Source organism: Festucalex cinctus, chromosome 4 (genome assembly GCF_051991245.1).
Source record: "Festucalex cinctus isolate MCC-2025b chromosome 4, RoL_Fcin_1.0, whole genome shotgun sequence".
NCBI lineage: Eukaryota > Metazoa > Chordata > Actinopteri > Syngnathiformes > Syngnathidae > Festucalex > Festucalex cinctus.
In genome coordinates this window covers 4,001,637-4,025,541 of record NC_135414.1, presented here as the reverse complement: position 1 = coordinate 4,025,541, position 23,905 = coordinate 4,001,637, and the positions used below count along the sequence as shown (strand labels likewise).

The 23,905-nt window shown below is 36.4% G+C and overlaps 1 long non-coding RNA gene across 1 annotated transcript; it reads right to left on the bottom strand.

Annotated features, from left to right (window-relative positions):
* Nucleotides 1–8,173: 8,173 nt before the first annotated feature.
* On the bottom strand, nucleotides 8,174–22,451 carry LOC144017052 (uncharacterized). The gene is made up of 3 exons (XR_013283076.1): nucleotides 21,556–22,451; nucleotides 9,474–9,606; nucleotides 8,174–9,335 (listed from the first exon to the last, which is right to left on the bottom strand). It is a non-coding gene; the product is annotated as an uncharacterized LOC144017052 (long non-coding RNA).
* Between the last annotated feature and the right edge of the window lie 1,454 nt (nucleotides 22,452–23,905).

Sequence of the window (23,905 nt, the reverse complement as noted above, 5' to 3'; positions counted from 1 at the left end):
CCCATTAAAGTAGTGGATCAATACATTCAATAGTCCACAGCGCCCCCTTGCAACCCAAAGGGAGAACTCATTTTGAGAGGAGGAAAACAAAAGACAGAGAAGCTCAGGTTTTTATCGTTTTATTAAAAATAAATGTTGGTGGATAGATCATTTTTTTATGAGATGTTCATCTGGTATGTTTGGATTTGCTGGGCTGTGAGAGGCGGCTTGTGTTCTTGAGCGACTGCAGGAAGTGCATGTGTTTGATACGAGACGCCTTCTTGTTTTCTTCTAATTCCAGCAGAGCAGCTTGCAACACACACACACAAAAAAACACGACTTTTCAGATACTTGTCACTTTCGAGACAACCAGAAAATTCTACATTTTCTAGCCTGGGCTGAGACTTGAGAAGCGAAATAATTTCTCTTGCCTCTTTACGAATGTAGCAAGTGGCACCTTAACTTAACAGTTTTTATCAGTTGCTAAAACACTAAACCCCGTTCTATGAAGCAAATTCTCAGTTTCCGAGACTAATTTCTGGAATGAAACACTTTTTTGACCAAACCTTACACACGGTTCAGGCTTAGACCCAATTCTCAAAACTCATCCACTCTTTTTGGATAAAACTTAAACACATTTCACACTATTCCTAAATTATTTTGCCCTAAGACTAATGCATGTTTTTTTGTTAAAAGTGCCCATTTTGACTCTATCATGTTTTTTGATTGATTGATTGATTGATTGAATTATTGAACATAAAAACAAACAGCAGAGAAACAAAAGTTAAAAAAGAAAAGAAGAAAAGAAAAAACAAAAAACAAACTCATCATAGTTTACATGTTCAAAAGGGAGTAGGAAGAAGTTAACTTATTTAGTCCTACCCCTCATACATTATACATTTAAACTTATTTCATTATTGATACAATACTAGGTTAATATTTTTAAAAATAAAATGATGCGTGCATTATCCAGCAACATATATACATGAAATTCCTAAATATATACCATAATACATTTATAAATCATATACTCATACTCCTTATATACAATTTTCATGCTCTTATTTGACAAAAGTAATTTTTTTTAACTTTGCATTTAAACATTTTTTTTTTTTTTAACTCAACAAGTGAGTCACATCTTTTCAAGTCAATTCCCAGATTATTCCACAAATTAACACCTTTTACAGAAACACACCTTTGCTTAATATTTGTTCTTGTTTTGGGTTTTTTGTACACACTTGTACCCCTTATATCATAAGGACTGTGTCTAATTTCAAACAATGTCTGAGTAATATAGCAGAGTAGATTGTTATATACTTTGTACATTATTTGTGCTATTTTAAACTCAACCAAGTCATAAAATGTCATTGTATTTAATTTGATAAATAATGGATGTGTTGATTCTGTAATTTTGAACGATTAATAATCCTTATGGCTCTTTTTTGCAAATTGAAAACAGAGTTAGTGTTTGTTTTATATGCAGTCCCCCAGATTTCCACACAATAGGTCAAATATGGTAATAATAATGAACTATATAATATATATAATGAGTTCATGTTCAGGACATCCTTAGTTTTATAGAGTATCCCGATGATTTTTGACATTTTCCTTTTAACACTTTCTACATGTGGCCTCCAACATAATTTATCATCAATAACTACTCCAAGGAATTTATTTTCATACACCCTTTCTATTTCATTTGAATTCACCATAATTTTAACTTGGTTAGTAATTTGTCTAGTGCCAAAAACTATGTTTGTTGATGCATGTAAAATAAACCTCTGTTGACTACCTACCCTGGATTCTCTGTGTTAGATTATTTTATGTCGTGTCTAACAAATGCTCTCATGGTGAATATATTTTGACTTACTGTGTGTATGATCTGAATATATTGTTCGGATTTGAATACCGGATAATAGGTTTTGAAGTGAAAAGTCACGGCTTTTGTGAAAATTGTTAGAATTTTTGTGTTTGTGTTTAAGGTTTTGAGAAAATGGGTACAGGTTTCAATAAATGTGTATTAGCAATTGAGAAAGACTGTAATAAGATGGTTAAATTATTATTTTTATTTTCGTGTTTACGAATACCCTTACCATTCCATGTTACTATTTTGTAACTTTTGCATTGCTCGACCTGCTCCTCTCCCTCCTCTAATTCCTCTTCCTCTGGCTCTGCCTCTATCCATTGCGCTTGTTTGGACTCTCCAGCAAACTGTACACTCTGAACTTGAGTTTATAGGTGTGGTCACATCATTAGCAACAAGTGTATTCAATTTTTGAGTTGTTGTGTGAACGCCAGTTAAGTCCGTTGTGTTCAAATATTGTTGACTTGTGGTAAACATTTTGTATCGCATGAGAGCAATTTGTGAATTGTGTCTTCATGTAAAATGTTTTTATGGCATTGGAAAATGAGGGGTTACATTTATTCAATGTGTTTAGACAACTGGTCATTCGGTTCAGAGGACTGGCATTTGGGTTTTAGTATTTGAGAAAATATCCCAAGGAGAGCACGCTGGCAGACGTCTAACCAACCCCCTCGCTCATATCCACCAGCCCCCCAACAATTATGGTCATTGAAACACACACACTCAAACTGTGACAGAGTCCTAGTGTCTCCAACAAGCCTCAGAAAATTCTCACGAGTGTATAGGGACATCTGCCCTTTCTGCTACGCATATATGCTCTATGCAGAGCATGTATGTGATGGACTCAAAGCCACACACCGTTACGCCTATAGGTAAGCTTAATTAGTTTTCACTTGTCACCACTTTTCAAATCCTTGAGAAAATGTTAGCTAGGATGTTTCAACTATCGGTTGCTGCATAAAACTATCATAAATGGATAACTGTGTAGATGTTTTTTTAAAGAAGCAGTTTTGGAAATGTCTTCTTGAAAACCAACATTACAGTTACCGTTTAATCTTACACTGTTCAGCTCTCATGCAAACGCACACACGCACACACACAAGCACAAACGTACATTTGACCTCCCCGTGAATCTTTGACTGCATCTGCTTCCCCCTACTCACAGGAATATTGAACAATCGCCTTTCTCAGACCAAAAATGCCCCTCACAATTAGCTGCGTGTCCGTTCTTCTTCAGCCTAATTTAATTTTATGACCAACACCCCTGTCCTCGCAGGGGTAAGGAGACTATCGCTGATGATGGCTTTTCACCAATTTCTACATAAAATTATCATTATAAATAGAATCAGATCTAAGTAGATGCATATTTTTGTAATATGTTTTAGGAAGTGTTGTCTTTTCAAACTAACAACATTATAGCCACCGTTTACCTCACACTTCTTCAGCCACCCCGTCTGTCCTCACACTTCTTTGACCCTCATGCAGCCATACATGCGCGTACGCACACACAAGCACAGACATACATTTGACCTCCCCATGAAACTTTGACTGCATCTGCTTCCCCCTACTCACAGGAATATTGAACAAAAATGTCAGATAGTAACTATATCAGTAAGGGGAAATTATATAGTTTTATCCGTTTATTTTCAGATTCAACCCCAGCAGTCACGAACGACTCTTACAACATTTTTACATATAATGTATAACTTCATGTTAGAGTTTTTTAATTTCATAATACCAACTAGCGTATCACAGTTTAACCTTACCTTAAACTTCTTGTTTTACTTTTCCACCGGCGGTTTTATCCATACTAAACCACTCCCTCCGATCACGTCATTCAATCTCAATATTATTCATTATTCACTCAATCTAGGGGGCGTGCACCGGATCCGGAAGTTAACCAAACAATTAGCATTTGAACCCGGGTCAGCCATGATATCTGCAAAAACAGGTAGGAACACCACCTACACATCATCCATCTTCATTAAGGGGTCATTAATCTTCATTAAATGACATCAGGAAGTCATTAAGGGTCATTCATCTTCATTATATAACACCTGGAAGTCATTAAAGGTCATTCATCTTCATTAAACGACATCCGGAAGTCATTAAAGGTCATTCATCTTCATTATACGACATCCGGAAGTCATTAAAGGTCATTCATCCTCATTAAACGACATCAGGAAGTCATTAAAGGTCATTAACCCTCATTAAATGACATCTGGAAGTCATTAAAGGTCATTAACCCTCATTATATGACATCTGGAAGTCATTAAAGGGTCATTAATCTTCATTAAATGACATCAGGAAGTCATTAAAGGGTCATTAACCCTCATTAAATGACATCAGGAAGTCATTAAAGGTCATTAACCCTCATTATATGACATCTGGAAGTCATTAAAGGGTCATTAAGCTTCATTAGGGAGGGGTCATGACCCATACATGACCCCCCTAATCTAATTAAGAATGTCATCCATCAAATTTTGACAGAAGCGGCCTTGTAATATTCTCTCTCTCGACTATTTATTAAAAAATTAATAGTCTCACCTTAGACGAGGAACTTGAATTGAAGGATATTCAACTACAGTTGGATCAAATTTACTTGGACATGGCAAAGGGGGCTTTTATTAGATCCAGGGCCCGATGGTTGGAGGAGGGAGAAAAAAATACTAGTTATTTTTTCGCGCTAGAGAAAAGGAATTTCAAAAGAAACTCCTTGACTGACCTCAATATTGATGGAAATCTCTCTAAAGATCATAAGTTAATATCTTCTTTTGTGAGCTCTTTTTGTAAAAATCTATATGACACCAAATTCAATGTAAGAGATTGTGAGTTTTTTGAAAAAAGTTAATTCCAGTATCCCCTTGATTAATGAAGATTTCCGATTATCTTGTGACTCTAAATTGTCTTCTGCAGAAATTAAGGACGCTTTGATGTCTATGAAGAAGGGGAGGTCCCCTGGGATTGACGGTTTGTCTATTGAATTCTATGCCCATTTTTGGGATCTACTAAATATTCCTTTAATTGCCATGTACAATGAATGCATCAGTCAAGGAGAGATGACTACTACAATGAAGCAAGGGGTAATATCTCTTATCCCCAAACCAAACAAAGACACTTTATTCATAGAAAATTGGCGCCCTATCACTCTTTTGACTATAGATTACAAGATATTAGCCTTGGTTTATGCAAATAGACTTAAAAAAGAGCTCCATTCCATTATTGCTCAAACACAGACAGGATTTATGAAAAATCGTCATATTAGCTGTAATATAAGACTGATTTTAGATCTGCTAGATTATGCGGACAATGTCAAATCGAAAGCACTTATTTTGTTTCTGGACTTTTATAAAGCTTTCGACACTGTTGAGCATAATTTTCTTATGGAGTCTCTTAGAGCTTTTGGCTTTGGGAAAACATTTATTGATGTTGTCCGTATGTTTTATAATGGTATCAATAGCTCCGTCATGATAAATCAGAGTACTTCCAGCAGATTCCTTATTAATAGAGGTGTTAGACAGGGCTGCCCAATCTCCCCTTTTTTGTTTATTATTGTTACAGAGCAATTATCTATTTATATACGTATGGATATAAATTTTGAAGGGATCTCAATTTTTGGCAGAGAACTGAGGATTTCTCAATTGGCCGATGACACCACCTTGTTTCTGAAGGACAAGAACCAAGTTGCTCATTCTATAACGCTAATTGAAGATTTTCTAAGGCTTCAGGTCTAAAACTGAATAAGACCAAATGTGAAATGTTGTCATTACATGACTGAAAACTCTGTAATAGATAATATCCCTTTGAAGACATCAGTTAAGTATTTAGGAATAGTCATATCTAAAAATATTACGGTTAGACAACATCAAAATTTTTTAGATACAGTGATACCTCGGCTGACGAACGCTTTAGCTCACGAACTTTTCGCCTCACGAACATTAAATTCGCGAGAATTTAGTCTCTGCTGACGAACTACTTTTCGGCGGACGAACCAAACCACGTGGTCGAACAGCACCACGGTGGCGGCCACGAGAAGCTGACGCACGCTCACGGCGTCCCAGTTCGTCACCCCCTTTCTTTTAGTGCGGACGCGGTTTGTGTTTGATAGACATTTTGAGTGTACTTTTGCTATTATGGGATCGAAAAAGACCCCACCACAGGCTAGTGTTAAGCCTAATGCTTACCAGCGAGGGACGGCGATTCGGCGGCGCGTTTGCATTGTAGTCAATGGAGTTCGCGCCACTAAAAAAAAGCGAAAGTGCCATCACGTACCTCAAAAAAGGAGAAAATCGTGCCACGGCTGTTTAGTCCCAGGAAAGAGGTGAACGTAGTTGGCGGTGCTCACTTTTTGTTGACTCGCTGAAGTGCTCCACTTCCTTGTTCACCAAGGGACACACCTCCTCCGCTCCGGTGAGCACGAAAGTGCGAATGAGCCGCAACCGTTCCATAAACACTCTACGCGGTGAAACGCTCGCGAATGAAGTAAGTCTACCATTGCTACTATCCTTAAGAACTACCATCACAAAGTAAAATAAAACGACTTTATTATACAGTACAATTTATTTCTTTAATTACAATACAATAGCACATTTATTATACATAAAATAAGGTATATTTTTGTGTAGTTTTAAGGCTTATTTAGTAGAAAATTATGTTTTATAGGGACCTGGGAACGGATTATTCTCATTTTAATGGTTTCTTATGGGAAATAAATGTTCGGAAGAAGAACTTTTCGGCTTACACACACTCTCTGGGAACCAATTAAGTTCGTGAGCCGAGGTATCACTGTAGATTCAAAAAGGTTCGGAATATATTTGGCTTATGGCTTCAAAGGGATCTGTCTGTAATAGGAAGGGTTCTCCTTTCTAAAGCTGAAGGTTTATCTCGTTTTGTTAACCCATCGTTATCTCTTTTTATGAAGGAATCAACAGTCACTGAAATAAATAAGATATTTTTTGACTTCATTTGGAAGAATAAGTCTCACAAGCTCAAGAAACGGGTGCTATCCAATTGCAAAGCAGAGGGTGGTTTTGAAGTTTTGAATTTTTGTGATGTTGCTAATACATTTAAGATTACTTGGTTAAAAAAATGTCTCTCTAACCCAGATTCAATTTGGTATTTTATTCCCAATTATATTTTCAACAAAATTGGTGGGCTACATTTTCTTCTTCAATGTAATTTTTTGCCAAACAAATTGCCTGTCAAGATCAAATTTTCATCAACAGGCCCTTCTTGCTTGGCTTTTGGCTTTTGTTCACAATTTTTCTCCCCACAAAACTTTCCTTTGGAACAATTCTACTATACTTGTCAGAAATAAGTCTATATTCCTTCATACTTGGTATGAAAAAGGAATTAACCATGTTTGTAATTTATTTGATGAATCTGGTAGTATGCTGTCTTATGAACAATTCATGTCTGTCCATAATTTTCCAGTTCCCTTCAAGACCTTTAACTTAGTAGTACGTGCTATTCCAAATGGGCTGGTTCAACTTATGGTGAATCATTTAAAATATAATAGAACTGTTTTAACACTTCCTGTTTTGAAACTTGATGGAATTGAATTAACAGACACAAAATGTAATAATAAACATATACGCCCGATTTTACAAAGAAAGAACAAAATTGTGCCTAGAGGAAAGTTTTTTTGGGATTCTAAAGTTATAGATATAAATTGGAAAAGAGTGTGGCTTTTACCTTATAAATATTGTATTATTAATAAAGCCAAGGTCATACATCTTAATGTTTTACATAATATATATCCTACTAATTATTTTATATCCAAATTTGCCGATATTAGCAACCTTTGTACTTTTTGTGAAAATGAAGTTGAAACTGTATCTCATTTATTTTATGAATGTGTGATTACTAAACAGTTTTGGTGTGATTTAGTGGCTTTTTTCTTTAAAGCTTCTAAAACCTCTTACAATCTTAATCTAAAGGATGTAGTTTGCTACTATAGTAACTCAGAAGACAAAAACTTTGAATATTTACTTAATTTTGTTATTCTTTATGCTAAGTTTTTTATTCACAAACAAAAGTTTTCTAAATCCAACCCCAGATTTGTGTGCTTCCTTTTGGAATTGAAATCTATTTTCAAAGTTGTAAAATTAATCAACAATAAGAAAAGCAGTAAACTGTCAAATCTGTTAGAAGTCTTTCTCTTATGATGCTGCGTTTGTGTAATATCCAATGATGGTTGACCTGTGTTCATGTCAATGTTTATTTTTTTATCTTTAAACTGTATAACGATTTTCATATATTTTATGTATGTAAGACGTATTCTTAAATGTAAAGCTGTGTTGAACTGTGTTAATAAAAGCATATAAAAAAAAAAAAGTGGCCGGGTTGCAACTCAAGCATCTTGTTTTTTATTAAATCTCCTATTTGGTTCGCGGATTTTGTGTGATTATGATTAATGTTGTGCCTTGATAATCTATTAACGCTTTACAGCCCTACTTTCTATGTAATTCACTTCAGACAGTAAAGTACTACATAACCCATGTTTAAAATATTAAGATTTTATTTAGATTCAGAAAAATAACTTAATCCCATTTGGAATGGTAATTCGGGAATTTTCGTCCCCCCTAGATTTAGGATACAGTGGAGTACTTTGGTTATAGCGCCTCTAATACTCAAAATAAAGCTATCTTGGACTTAAATTGAAGGTTATAAATGTGGAATTTTTAACAAACATTTGAGGCAGCGAGATGTACAATAAAATTTTTGAAATTGATCACTTTTGATGGTAATTTGTCAGGCGGAGAGACATTTTGGTCTTTTAGGGTATGCTGGTGACATTTGACAATTGAAATAAATGAAGCCCATGATTATTTTTCCATGTCAGTACTGGTACTCACATGTCTGGCCACAACCAATGAGGTTGGTTTGCTGTCTAAGGGTCTGGGAATTTTGTGTGTTTTCCGGATTATTGTCCACCTGTTCCTGTGTACAGCGTCTAACTTTCTGCCTCTCGATGTGAATAAATGGAGAAAACCTTGTGTCTGCATTTGGGATCCAAACCTTTCAGTACACAACACAGAGTGATTAAAATGATACCATGGATTTGATGGGGTCAAGAGGGCAGGGAGTTGTGATTTGAATGAATGTGCGTGTGTTGCGTGAAAGAATTATTGCTTTATTTTAGACATTGACATATAAACAACAAGACACCTTTCATACATTCTTATTGAGGAAAACTAGCATTTCCAGTTTTTGGCTTTAAACGGTTTCTTTTTTTTAAGATAGGATTTCTCCTGCTTTTGAAAAGTCTTTCGCAAGGGACGGATGAGGCCGGGGTACAGAGAAAGGTTATTGCTAGTTTGTAAAGGTTTGGGTATATGTATATGCAGCTTCCAGTAGAACAGGGGCTTTGACATCCTGCTTATGTTGGGTTCCCCCAGGTAAGTGTGGACCTCCACAGTTGCATCTGCGATCTCACTCTGGGTCCTCCTCTGCATGACTGTGTGGTCCAATCGCCGCCACAGTTTGTCACCTAAGACACAACAGACTAACAGCCAACAGGCAGATCTGGCTGCCCATCGTACAGATGGGAGCAAAAGAATGCCTTATCCCACAATAATGCACATCTCCTATTGCTTAATTAACACCATTAGAATCTATCGAATATTACCTTGCTCCACAGGCTTCTGAAGCTTCTGATGTGTCTGCTTGTGTTGATGAAGATCATGGGTTGGAGGAGGAGGAGGAGGAGGAAGATGCCCTGTGCCGGATCACTGCCGCGCATAATTTACATACCGAGCGGCCTAAACATGGACAGTGAGCCAAATAGGTTTCAAAAATACGTGTAGCAAACGAAACGCGCAAATCTTCACAGCACTCCAATAAAAACTAATGTCATATCAATACACAGCACTGCAAAAACCCGATATAGCACTTAACACTACAAACTATAAAACCCTATGCGTGGCCGCACCGTGACCAATCGGGCATCAGTACTTCTAAGGGAAGTGACCTCAGAATAACAAATACAAATAAAATAGTTAGCCCGCCCTTCACAGCCCTGCCAGTCCAGCTAGACGGGTCAACGGTCAGGTGGACTAAAAGAAAAAGGAAGCCTTTAATCACTTTAAAAAGAACACTTAGAATTTATCTAAAAAAGGACCGCAGGTGCAGTGTAAAATAACTGTAAAAACAAACAAAATTACAGTCATATACAGATTTCAAAACATGTTTACAATGGACATTAAACATGTTAAACAAAAAGGTTATACCTGTACGCAACTTCAAATTTTTGCTAACGTCATAATAATAATAATAATAATAATAATAATAATATATTATAAATTTTGTTGGATCCAAAAGCAACTTACATAATTATAGTTTCATATGATTGTGATGGTCTTATTTTCAAATGTTGAAATATTTTCTTGATTTGAACAAAATATAATTGTTTAGAATAATCTTGATTTCAATTATTACCAAAATAATTGTGATGATTATTTTTTTCCATAATAGAGCAGCCCTAGTGTGATGTGAATATGTGTATCTTGTGCTCATCTTTCCCTTCAATTTTCTATTTCAGGCAGGATATACTGAAACGAAGATTGAGGCGTGATTTCCCCCAGCTGGTTTTTCACACCCCTTTCCAGCAACAACTCTGAAATGGTTTTTGTAGAGACATTACCAACAACTGACAAACTTTTAGACAGGGTACCTCACTCATCAGATACATCAACTACTGAGTCTACTGATGTAAGCCAAGAAAGTGACACTAACACATGGCTGGTACAACATCAGGTTGGAAAATGACAGGGCATACGAGGACACTTTACAGTGCAGGGCTGTAAAATCTATGTAAAATCTGCCATTTTGTTTGTTTCATTATCAAGATGTTAACTCTCCATTTTAACACTTTTCAAGCAAAAATAAAAATGTCTGTATTACATTTTTCCACAACACAGACCTTTGTTAAATTGGTCTGCCAAAAAAAAAAGAGAGCTGTTCCAATGAAGTTCCAAAGGTTTTATTGTGAATGCACATTTGATTTTTATTTTATTATTATTATTTTTTTATTAATATTTTTTGGGTAGGGGGCGGGGGGTATAAATGACATGCTGTGATGACACAATCTGATACTTTAATAAATATTCTATATGTTATAATAATCTGGGCTCTGAATGCATCTATTTCCATCTAGTCCATTTTGCCTTGTTCCAGGTTTGTGGTGCATGGTAGTATTTTTGGCCGATGTATGCTGCTTCTTGTGTACCTTTCATTACGTAATAGGTTGTGAATTGTTTTCATATATGAAACATAAACATAGATAAATGTCACATCTGTGTGCTGGTTTCACTTCGAGTTGAAGCGTTTTTTGTTTTTTTGGCACAAATTTAATATATTTAATTATCTAAATTCACATGATTGCACCAAACCACCAATACTTGTTTCTGATGTTAGGTACATGTATTTATAACATCTGGGAATGATTTTCTGTTGCCAAATTTAATGCAAGACGTTTTACAACCAAAAACTGCAGCACAAGATTTTCGTTTTTTGTTATTTACCTATATATGCATTTCTGGCTTGTGACAAAATTGGGGCAGGAAAACATTGGGTGAACTTTTAACCCAAAGTTCAGAAGGGTATTATCTATCAAAAAATGCATTGAACAAGTAGTGCCCAGACAGTGGAGCGAAACTCATTTTCTAGGCACTTTTTTGGGGTTCACCCCACGGCCTAGAAGTTGGTGTGAATATTTGAATGTATTCTTTACTATTGAGATAGGGTTGTTCTGATTTTGTTATGTGAGGTTATTGTATTGTCATGTCCGCTTTTAACTTAACAGTTTTTATCAGTTGCTAAAACACTAAACCCCGTTCTATGAAGCAAATTCTCAGTTTCCGAGACTAATTTCTGGAATGAAACACTTTTGTGACCAAACCTTACACACGGTTCAGGCTTAGACCCAATTCTCAAAACTCATCCACTCTTTTTGGATAAAACTTAAACACATTTCACACTATTCCTAAATTATTTTGCCCTAAGACTAATGCATGTTTTTTTGTTAAAAGTGCCCATTTTGACTCTATCATGTTTTTTGATTGATTGATTGATTGATTGAATTATTGAACATAAAAACAAACAGCAGAGAAACAAAAGTTAAAAAAGAAAAGAAGAAAAGAAAAAACAAAAAACAAACTCATCATAGTTTACATGTTCAAAAGGGAGTAGGAAGAAGTTAACTTATTTAGTCCTACCCCTCATACATTATACATTTAAACTTATTTCATTATTGATACAATACTAGGTTAATATTTTTAAAAATAAAATGATGCGTGCATTATCCAGCAACATATATACATGAAATTCCTAAATATATACCATAATACATTTATAAATCATATACTCATACTCATTATATACAATTTTCATGCTCTTATTTGACAAAAGTAATTTTTTTTAACTTTGCATTTAAACATTTTTTTTTTTAACTCAACAAGTGAGTCACATCTTTTCAAGTCAATTCCCAGATTATTCCACAAATTAACACCTTTTACAGAAACACCTTTGCTTAATATTTGTTCTTGTTTTGGGTTTTTTGTACACACTTGTACCCCTTATATCATAAGGACTGTGTCTAATTTCAAACAATGTCTGAGTAATATAGCAGAGTAGATTGTTATATACTTTGTACATTATTTGTGCTATTTTAAACTCAACCAAGTCATAAAATGTCATTGTATTTAATTTGATAAATAATGGATGTGTTGATTCTGTAATTTTGAACGATTAATAATCCTTATGGCTCTTTTTTGCAAATTGAAAACAGAGTTAGTGTTTGTTTTATATGCAGTCCCCCAGATTTCCACACAATAGGTCAAATATGGTAATAATAATGAACTATATAATATATATAATGAGTTCATGTTCAGGACATCCTTAGTTTTATAGAGTATCCCGATGATTTTTGACATTTTCCTTTTAACACTTTCTACATGTGGCTTCCAACATAATTTATCATCAATAACTACTCCAAGGAATTTATTTTCATACACCCTTTCTATTTCATTTGAATTCACCATAATTTTAACTTGGTTAGTAATTTGTCTAGTGCCAAAAACTATGTTTGTTGATGCATGTAAAATAAACCTCTGTTGACTACCTACCCTGGATGCTCTGTGTTAGATTATTTTATGTCGTGTAACAAATGCTCTCATGGTGAATATATTTTGACTTACTGTGTGTATGATCTGAATATATTGTTCGGATTTGAATACCGGATAATAGGTTTTGAAGTGAAAAGTCACGGCTTTTGTGAAAATTGTTAGAATTTTTGTGTTTGTGTTTAAGGTTTTGAGAAAATGGGTACAGGTTTCAATAAATGTGTATTAGCAATTGAGAAAGACTGTAATAAGATGGTTAAATTATTATTTTTATTTTCGTGTTTACGAATACCCTTACCATTCCATGTTACTATTTTGTAACTTTTGCATTGCTCGACCTGCTCCTCTCCCTCCTCTAATTCCTCTTCCTCTGGCTCTGCCTCTATCCATTGCGCTTGTTTGGACTCTCCAGCAAACTGTACACTCTGAACTTGAGTTTATAGGTGTGGTCACATCATTAGCAACAAGTGTATTCAATTTTTGAGTTGTTGTGTGAACGCCAGTTAAGTCCGTTGTGTTCAAATATTGTTGACTTGTGGTAAACATTTTGTATCGCATGAGAGCAATTTGTGAATTGTGTCTTCATGTAAAATGTTTTTATGGCATTGGAAAATGAGGGGTTACATTTATTCAATGTGTTTAGACAACTGGTCATTCGGTTCAGAGGACTGGCATTTGGGTTTTAGTATTTGAGAAAATATCCCAAGGAGAGCACGCTGGCAGACGTCTAACCAACCCCCTCGCTCATATCCACCAGCCCCCCAACAATTATGGTCATTGAAACACACACACTCAAACTGTGACAGAGTCCTAGTGTCTCCAACAAGCCTCAGAAAATTCTCACGAGTGTATAGGGACATCTGCCCTTTCTGCTACGCATATATGCTCTATGCAGAGCATGTATGTGATGGACTAAAAGCCACACACCGTTACGCCTATAGGTAAGCTTAATTAGTTTTCACTTGTCACCACTTTTCAAATCCTTGAGAAAATGTTAGCTCGGATGTTTCAACTATCGGTTGCTGCATAAAACTATCATAAATGGATAACTGTGTAGATGTTTTTTTTTAAAGAAGCAGTTTTGGAAATGTCTTCTTGAAAACCAACATTACAGTTACCGTTTAATCTTACACCGTTCAGCTCTCATGCAAACGCACACACGCACACACACAAGCACAAACATACATTTGACCTCCCCGTGAATCTTTGACTGCATCTGCTTCCCCCTACTCACAGGAATATTGAACAATCGCCTTTCTCAGACCAAAAATGCCCCTCACAATTAGCTGCGTGTCCGTTCTTCTTCAGCCTAATTTAATTTTATGACCAACACCCCTGTCCTCGCAGGGGTAAGGAGACTATCGCTGATGATGGCTTTTCACCAATTTCTACATAAAATTATCATTATAAATAGAATCAGATCTAAGTAGATGCATATTTTTGTAATATGTTTTAGGAAGTGTTGTCTTTTCAAACTAACAACATTATAGCCACCGTTTACCTCACACTTCTTCAGCCACCCCGTCTGTCCTCACACTTCTTTGACCCTCATGCAGCCATACATGCGCGTACGCACACACAAGCACAGACATACATTTGACCTCCCCATGAATCTTTGACTGCATCTGCTTCCCCCTACTCACAGGAATATTGAACAAAAATGTCAGATAGTAACTATATCAGTAAGGGGAAATTATATAGTTTTATCCGTTTATTTTCAGATTCAACCCCAGCAGTCACGAACGACTCTTACAACATTTTTACATATAATGTATAACTTCATGTTAGAGTTTTTTAATTTCATAATACCAACTAGCGTATCACAGTTTAACCTTACCTTAAACTTCTTGTTTTACTTTTCCACCGGCGGTTTTACCCATACTAAACCACTCCCTCCGATCACGTCATTCAATCTCATTATTATTCATTATTCACTCAATCTAGGGGGCGTGCACCGGATCCGGAAGTTAACCAAACAATTAGCATTTGAACCCGGGTCAGCCATGATATCTGCAAAAACAGGTAGGAACACCACCTACACATCATCCATCTTCATTAAGGGGTCATTAATCTTCATTAAATGACATCAGGAAGTCATTAAGGGTCATTCATCTTCATTATATAACACCTGGAAGTCATTAAAGGTCATTCATCTTCATTAAACGACATCCGGAAGTCATTAAAGGTCATTCATCTTCATTATACGACATCCGGAAGTCATTAAAGGTCATTCATCCTCATTAAACGACATCAGGAAGTCATTAAAGGTCATTAACCCTCATTAAATGACATCTGGAAGTCATTAAAGGTCATTAACCCTCATTATATGACATCTGGAAGTCATTAAAGGGTCATTAATCTTCATTAAATGACATCAGGAAGTCATTAAGGGTCATTAATCTTCATTAAATGACATCAGGAAGTCATTAAAGGGTCATTAACCCTCATTAAATGACATCAGGAAGTCATTAAAGGTCATTAACCCTCATTATATGACATCTGGAAGTCATTAAAGGGTCATTAAGCTTTATTAGGGAGAGGTCATCATGACCCATACATGACCCCCCTAATCTAATTAAGAATGTCATCCATCAAACTTTGACAGAAGCGGCCTTGTAATATTCTCTTTGTCGAGCTTAGCAAGCAACTCAGCTTCATGGAGGTTTCTCTCTTTCTTTAATTCTTTGCTTCTTTTGATGGAAATGCACCGGACCTTAAATTTGAAAAATTCCCATTTCCGGCAAAAATTATTGTTATCATTTTCAATTAGGGTATTATTTATTAAGGTTTTAATTGATTCATTAAACAATTCATCACTAAGCAAAGAATTATTAAATTTCCAGTATCCTCTTAGACCAGGCTTGTCTCGAATTACCCCCAACTTCAAAATTATTTGCATGTGGTCTATTAATGGTGCATATTGATGATAAACTTCTTTAACAAATTGAAGGGAGGATGAAGATACAGTGATACCTCGGCTCACGAACTTAATTGGTTCCCAGAGAGTGTGTGTAAGCCGAAAAGTTCTTCTTCCGAACATTTATTTCCCATAAGAAACCATTAAAATGAGAATAATCCGTTCCCAGGTCCCTATAAAACATAATTTTCTACTAAATAAGCCTTAAAACTACACAAAAATATACCTTATTTTATGTATAATAAATGTGCTATTGTATTGTAATTAAAGAAATAAATTATACTGTATAATAAAGTCGTTTTATTTTACTTTGTGATGGTAGTTCTTAAGGATAGTAGCAATGGTAGACTTACTTCATTCGCGAGCGTTTCACCGCGTAGAGTGTTTATGGAACGGTTGTCGCTCATTCGCACTTTCGTGCTCACCGGAGCGGAGGAGGTGTGTCCCTTGGTGAACAAGGAAGTGGAGCACTTCAGCGAGTCAACAAAAAGTGAGCACCGCCAACTACTTTCACCTCTTTCCTGGGACTAAACAGCCGTGGCACGATTTTCTCCTTTTTTGAGGTACGTGATGGCACTTTCGCTTTTTTTAGTGGCGCGAACTCCATTGACTACAATGCAAACGCGCCGCCGAATCGCCGTCCCTCGCTGGTAAGCATTAGGCTTAACACTAGCCTGTGGTGGGGTCTTTTTCGATCCCATAATAGCAAAAGTACACTCAAAATGTCTATCAAACACAAACCGCGTCCGCACTAAAAGAAAGGGGGTGACGAACTGGGACACCGTGAGCGTGCGTCAGCTTCTCGTGTATGGAGAGAAATTTGTGTCTTTATTTTCAATCAAACAAAAAAGGAATTTGCAATGAAAAAAAAAATTCAATCAAACAAAAAGGGGATTTGCAATCAAAAAAAAAATTCAATCAAACAAAAAGGGGATTTGCAACCTCAAATAAATTTTAATCAAACAAAAATGGGTTTTCATATAAAATAAAAATTTGCAAACAAAAAAAAACATTTCAAACATGGATTTGAATTTTAATAAAATCTTTTGCAAGCATTTTTTTCGTTTTGTTTGCGAATCTGTTTTTTGGTTGCGAATCTGTTTTTTGGTTGCGGATCTGTTTTTTGATTGAAACCTGTTTTTTGGTTGCGAATCTTTTTCTGTGTTGTGTGGGCGGGGTCCTCCGTTCAACCGATGATAGAAGCCTTGTCATTGGTCAGCTTGGAAGCCGCTGCGACAACTTTCATTGGTCAGATAGGAATGGGGGTGTGACAATGTTCGTCTGACTATTTCCTGGTTCATTTTGTCCAGTCGCCGCCAGCATCGAGGTAAATATGACCCCCACCCCCCACTTCTAGTTTTCCGTTTTGTTTATCTGACATTTATCTAAAAGCAACCCTTGATCTATCGTTTATCCGGTGATTTGTTCTAACCATTACAATTAACGTAATCACTCACTCAGCATTGCTTAGCCATGTTAGCTAGCTAGGTAACTGATGGTCCGATACATGAGTCAGTCATGAAGCTATGTTGTTGGCAGTCAAAACACAAATATACGGCTAATTTGGGATAGCTGTTAGGATGAAGTTTTGTTGTTGTTTTTTTATACTCATAAAGAAACCTTTGCATTTGTTTCACATACAGGCAGGGCTGGGAATCGAATTTATTTACACTAGCTGCTTTCCCTAAATCTTGGATGTTTGAAGTAGAGATTAAATTCGTGATAATTCTGTGATTATTATTTATTGGTCCTGGTTGTTTACTGTATGAGTCAGATTGAAACAGAAGGGGAATCTGAGTTGTAGGTGTACTTTTGCAATTACACTGACTAGATTTTTTATTTTAGAGTGCGAGCAGACCAAGGGGTAGAAAATGTAGACATAGCGAGATGCATGTTTACTGTAAGAGGAGCAGGCCAGGGCAGTTTTATTGCTGGTAAAAGCGTACATAACCAGAGGAAAAAACTTTATATGAGTAAAAGTTCTTGGAGTTACTGTAGCTTTCATAAATGTATTTGATATTACAGATCCAGCAAGCTGAAGAGACACTACCCTTGGACCATCACGGTGAACACGGGATCGTTATACCTGACATCCACTGTCGTTTACCTGAGGAAAGACTTGTTGCTTTACGGCAAATCAATCCAAACAAGGAGTCCTTGAGTTTTGGTCGCGTCATTTATTTGCAGACTCTCAATGTTGCTTCTAGTGCTAGTGTCTCGCGGCCCAAAGGGTCATTTAAATTTATGTAAAAAATGAAAATAAATTCCTGTGTAAAACAGTTTGACTTTTATTTCATAAAAAAAAAGCATGCATATGAACTAACAACCAGTCAATTATTCACATTTTATAGATTTTAGACAGACATTTTTCTCAAGAAATGATTGGCCTGCCAACAAGAAATCAAGAAAGCTCAGAAAATGAACTGTTAAACTTAAAACAAACATTTTGGTAGGAACAGCCTGTAATTACTAAAAAAAAATGAAATGGATGTGATTTTTTTTTTTTTTGCCCTTTCAATTACACTGTGTCAAATCTGGCATCAAAGGTGATAGCAGTCAGTAGATGTGATTTAAAGGAATGGTAATCACTCATATGAGCAGTTGGAAATGTAATGGTGTTTGTGCAGGGGGTAACATAATGTGTGACCTGGCATTTGTACCTCACAATTGTGGTCAAAGTTTATTGATATTTTAAATTGCTCTCTGTCTGACATAAGCAGGTGCTTATGGCCCTGCTCAGTTATCCACAGCATCACCTCATGAAGAGAGGTGACCAACCACCAACTTCATCTTCTGCATCTAAAAAGTAAAGAAAAGTGTGCTTGAATTAAGTACCAAACATGTAAAAAAAAAAATCTGACAAAGTTATGTTTGACACATGTTTTGAACATTATTGAAACAGGAAAACTACAATGAAACAATCACAGGAACTAAATGTATTTATATTACGTAATCTGTCACTTCCTCTGTATTTCAAACAACCAAGACATAATAAATGTAGCAGAGGCTACTTATTTCAATGACCAGAACTTAATAATTAGCATTTTATTAATGCAATGATGTAATGTAATAAAATAATCATGAATAAGCATAATAACAGCTATCTCAGCAGGCCGTTTATTTGGGCCGTTTCTCGTACCAACAAAACATCACGATTCATGACTAGACTAACCAAAATCAAACGGTTACGTGGCCTGGATCCTAGTAGTGGCAGTGTCACCGCTTTGACGGTGCATGAGTTCCCCCTCTTTTTCAACCTGACTCGTACAGTAAACAACCAGGACCAATAAATAATAATCACAGAATTATCACGAATTTAATCTCTACTTCAAACATCCAAGATTTAGGGAAAGCAGCTAGTGTAAATAAATTCGATTCCCAGCCCTGCCTGTATGTGAAACAAATGCAAAGGTTTCTTTATGAGTGTAAAAAAACAACAACAAAACTTCATCCTAACAGCTATCCCAAATTAGCCGTATATTTGTGTTTTGACTGCCAACAACATAGCTTCATGACTGACTCATGTATCGGACCATCAGTTACCTAGCTAGCTAACATGGCTAAGCAATGCTGAGTGAGTGATTACGTTAATTGTAATGGTTAGAACAAATCACCGGATAAACGATAGATCAAGGGTTGCTTTTAGATAAATGTCAGATAAACAAAACGGAAAACTCGAAGGGGGGGTCATATTTACCTCGATGCTGGCGGCGACTGGACAAAATGAACCAGGAAATAGTCAGACGAACATTGTCACACCCCCATTCCTATCTGACCAATGAAAGTTGTCGCAGCGGCTTCCAAGCTGACCAATGACAAGGCTTCTATCATCGGTTGAATGGAGGACCCCGCCCACACAACACAGCAAAAGATTCGCAACCAAAAAACAGGTTTCAATCAAAAAACAGATTCGCAACCAAAAAACAGATTCGCAAACAAAACGAAAAAAATACTTGCAAAAGATTTTATTAAAATACAAATCCATGTTTGAAATGTTTTTTTTTGTTTGCAAATTTTTATTTTATATGAAAACCCTTTTTTGTTTGATTAAAATTTATTTGAGGTTGCAAATCCCCTTTTTGTTTGATTGAAATTTTTTTTTGATTGCAAATTCCTTTTTTGTTTGATTGAAAATAAAGACACAAATTTCTCTCCATACTCGTGGCCGCCACCGTGGTGCTGTTCGACCGCGTGGTTTGGTTCGTCCGCCGAAAAGTAGTTCGTCAGCAGAGACTAAATTCTCGCGAATTTAATGTTCGTGAGGCGAAAAGTTCGTGAGCTAAAGCGTTCGTCAGCCGAGGTATCACTGTATTAAAAATAAATCAATTCTAGATTTTAATGTCATACTTCTATTACACCATGTGAATTCCACCTCATTAGGATTAAGAAATCTCCAAGCATCAGTCACGGAGAGATTGGAACAAAGCAATGACACAAGATTATTGCATATAGACGTTTGGGATAGTTTAGGAGGATATCTATCCTTCGTGTCATCTAGACACTCATTAAAATCTCCACCAAGGATAAGGAGTGCACCCTGGTATTTGTTATCGAGATCTTTCAATTTTGAAATTAATAAATCAAATAGTATCTTATTAAGAGTATGAGAGTTAAATCCGTATATGTTGCAAATAATAAAAGTAGCATTGTCTTGTTTAACAACTAGAATCACCCATCTGCCATCATTTGAAGACAAAGTCTCAATAACATCCCCTTTAAATTTATGAATGAAAATCAATACCCCAGCAGAGTGATTAGTACCGTGGCTAAAGTAAGAGGAATGACCCCATTGTGTTTTCCAAAATTTCACATCTGACTTACGCTTGGTAATATCCCTAAGACCTTTAACATTTAAAGACATAACATTAAGAGAATTGAACAGAAAATCCATAAAACTATAACAGATAACCTGAAATCCCAAGCACCAAATTAAAGATGCACTTGACAAAAATACACCTAAAAGAGGTGGTTAACAACCATTAAACCATTGAACACTTGACAATATATAATAGTAGGTAGATTCAAAACCCTTTAAAAAAAGAGAGAAAGAAAAAAGAAAATAATGTAGGAACTAAAGTAGGTCATAGACAAGTATTGGGAACAGACAAAATTCTGAAACTATTATCTTCAAAAAGTCATTCAGTGTGTGACGGGTGTGGAGAGATTTCCTTTTCGTTTCTGACAGTACTTTCCCCATTTTTTATGTGAATATTAAATTAAACACATATATTTTCCTTAAATCAAAACCGTACCCGCATAAACAAAAAAATTCGCCAGTTTGCAGTTCAATCTAAGACATATACAAATACAATCACTACACCTTTGAGAAGAAGGCAAAAAAATAAAGAAAATAACAATAATTACTAGATGAAAACAAAAATACAATTCTACTTCTGTATAAGAGCTTAAATTTCTAGCTCAACATAAGGCAGGTGGAAACAATTTTAACATAAATTCTTTACAGAGAGAAAAAAAAAGATATTAAAACAAGTTAAATAAAAAAGGGAAGAAGAAGAACAACAACAACAAAAAAAGTTATTTAAAAAAAAAATCACTGAAAATAACCATTTTGGAAAGTACATTAAATGAAAATCTCTACAGTCCCATAACATAAACAAAATTCTAGTTCCGGATAAATTTGTTTCATCGCACTGAGAGTAATTTTAAGTTACCTCTGAGATGTTCATCTTCTTGCCATTTATGAAGACAAAAGGACCACGGAAGACAGCTTTATCTCCTCTTTCTCTTGCTTTCTGGACCAAAGGCCAAAGCTTTTCTCTTGCAGCTTTATCCTCTGGGGATAAAGCCTCGGTGATCCGTAGCTTGTTGTCGAGAAGAAACTTCGAACCTTTCGCCTCCTTCCATACAGCATCCCGATGCCGTCGCAAAGCGAACAGGACAATGGTTGATCTGGTCGAACCGTCTGGACGCGGCTGCCCAACTCGATGAACGATGTCGATCCCCTCCTTCAAGCAGTCACGGATGGAAGGAGCAGTTTTATCCAGGATGGTGATAACTTTGGTTCTGGACCAGCGACGGCTGTAGCGTTGATTCTCAGCAACATTTGCTTTCAACAGCTTATTTTCCGCCTGAAGCTTCTTAATTTCTGTATCCATGCCTTCCATCTTTTCTTTTTGCTGGTTAACATCCAAAGTAAGTTGCAGGACTGTCACAGTTAGCTTAGCTACCTCTTGTGAAGTGGCCTCAGTTGTTCTTTCAATGATTGATATTTTCTTAAAAGTCTCATCATGCTTTGCAGACAGAGCTTGAATTGCCATTAAGATGTTACCTTCATCTTCCTTCTTTTTGGTCAACAACGTCCATTTTAGCTGCGGCGACTGCGTCGTTATCAGACATTGAAAAAGTCTCGGATGAAACGTTTCTAATTTTTTTCTTTTTCTTTCTTTGACACCCTTTTCTATTCAAAAAAGTTGCATAAAAAAGATATATAACACGTAAACAGTTGTACCTACATAACACGTTGTTAACCACAAACCCCTTAACTATCTGAAAAAACACATCCTCCTACCTCGCAGCCATCTTGGCTCGCATTTCGCTACGCGTGTTATTGAACTATTTGCAACCCGGCCACTGCTACGCGGCAGTTCAAAGTCATGACGCGATTAGATCATGTGATCTACGCCGGTCATTTACGCAAGAGCAAACGCACAAGTATAAAACAGAATTTATAGAAACTGACTTCAGTATTTGTCATAAAAAAAGTTTTGAAACAAAATATCTATGGTTTTTGTTGTTTTTGTCCGGGCCTGTTTCATGAGTTTTTTTTTTTTTTTTTTTTTTTTTTTTAAGTACATCTGAACCACAATTTAAAAGCAATAACTCATTGTCGTTGGTTGATTTTCATTATTATTATTTAATACATATTTTTTTCCCCTTTATTTTGTTATATCTTTACCGAGGCAATTTTCAGCAAATGGAATTTTGGCTGGAGATGGATCGTTACAAAACAAGATATGTTTCCAGACGCAACGCTGCCACCATCTCCTGGCCAGTATGAGAAATGCTGTTGGCGACAACTTTCTGTGTCGGTACCAGATCTACGAGACGATGTCATTGTCAGTACTTAGTACCATATCCGTTCCAGCTGCAAAATTTGTTTCACACATGCATGATGTAATCCGTTATGCTCTACGTTGTGTTCTTTTCAATAACCGAGAGGAGTCTAGCTGCAGCACTCATCTGTATATATTACTGAATAGCCAATAGGCCAAGACTTTTGAAACCACGAGGCAGCCATATTACTACTCACAAGAAACGTTTCTTGGCATACGATCCTATACATATAGTATCGAAATTGGAGAACATTTGAGACAGTACTTAATAGAAACGTCATGATTTATGATGTTTTTAACATTAGAAATTGAAGACGACTTCAGAAATTTTAAAACTTGCCTTAAAGTGTATGGGACAGTTCAGGACATTTTTTTAATATGTTATTTGGAACGATATAATGTACACGACAAAATGAGCGGCTTGTCGAGTCAAAACATATTAAAAGAGTATTTCTTTATTTTGGCGGCACGGTAGTCGAGTGGTTAGCACGTCCGCTTCCCAGTTCTGAGGTCTCCGGTTCGAGTCCAGGCTCGGGCCTTCCTGGGTGGAGTTTGCATGTTCTCCCCGTGCCCGCGTGGGTCTTCTCCGGGTACTCCGGTCTCCTCCCACATTCCAAAGACATGCATGGCAGGTTAATTGGGCGCTCCGAATTGACCCTAGGTGTGCGTGTGAGTGCGGATGGTTGTTCGTCTCTGTGTGCCCTGCGATTGGTTGGCAACCAGTCCAGGGTGTCCCCCGCCTACTACCCAGAGCCAGCTGAGATAGGCGCCAGCACCCCCCGTGACCCTTGTGAGGAATAAGCGGTCAAGAAAATGGATGGATGGATGGATTTCCTTATTTTTAACTTACCCGCGCAAAATCTGGCCATTTGGCGCGCTCTAGCGGCCGAATCGGATATTACATCGGCGGAAGAACGGAAGTCAGCGAATTTGCTTTGCCGCTGCAAGC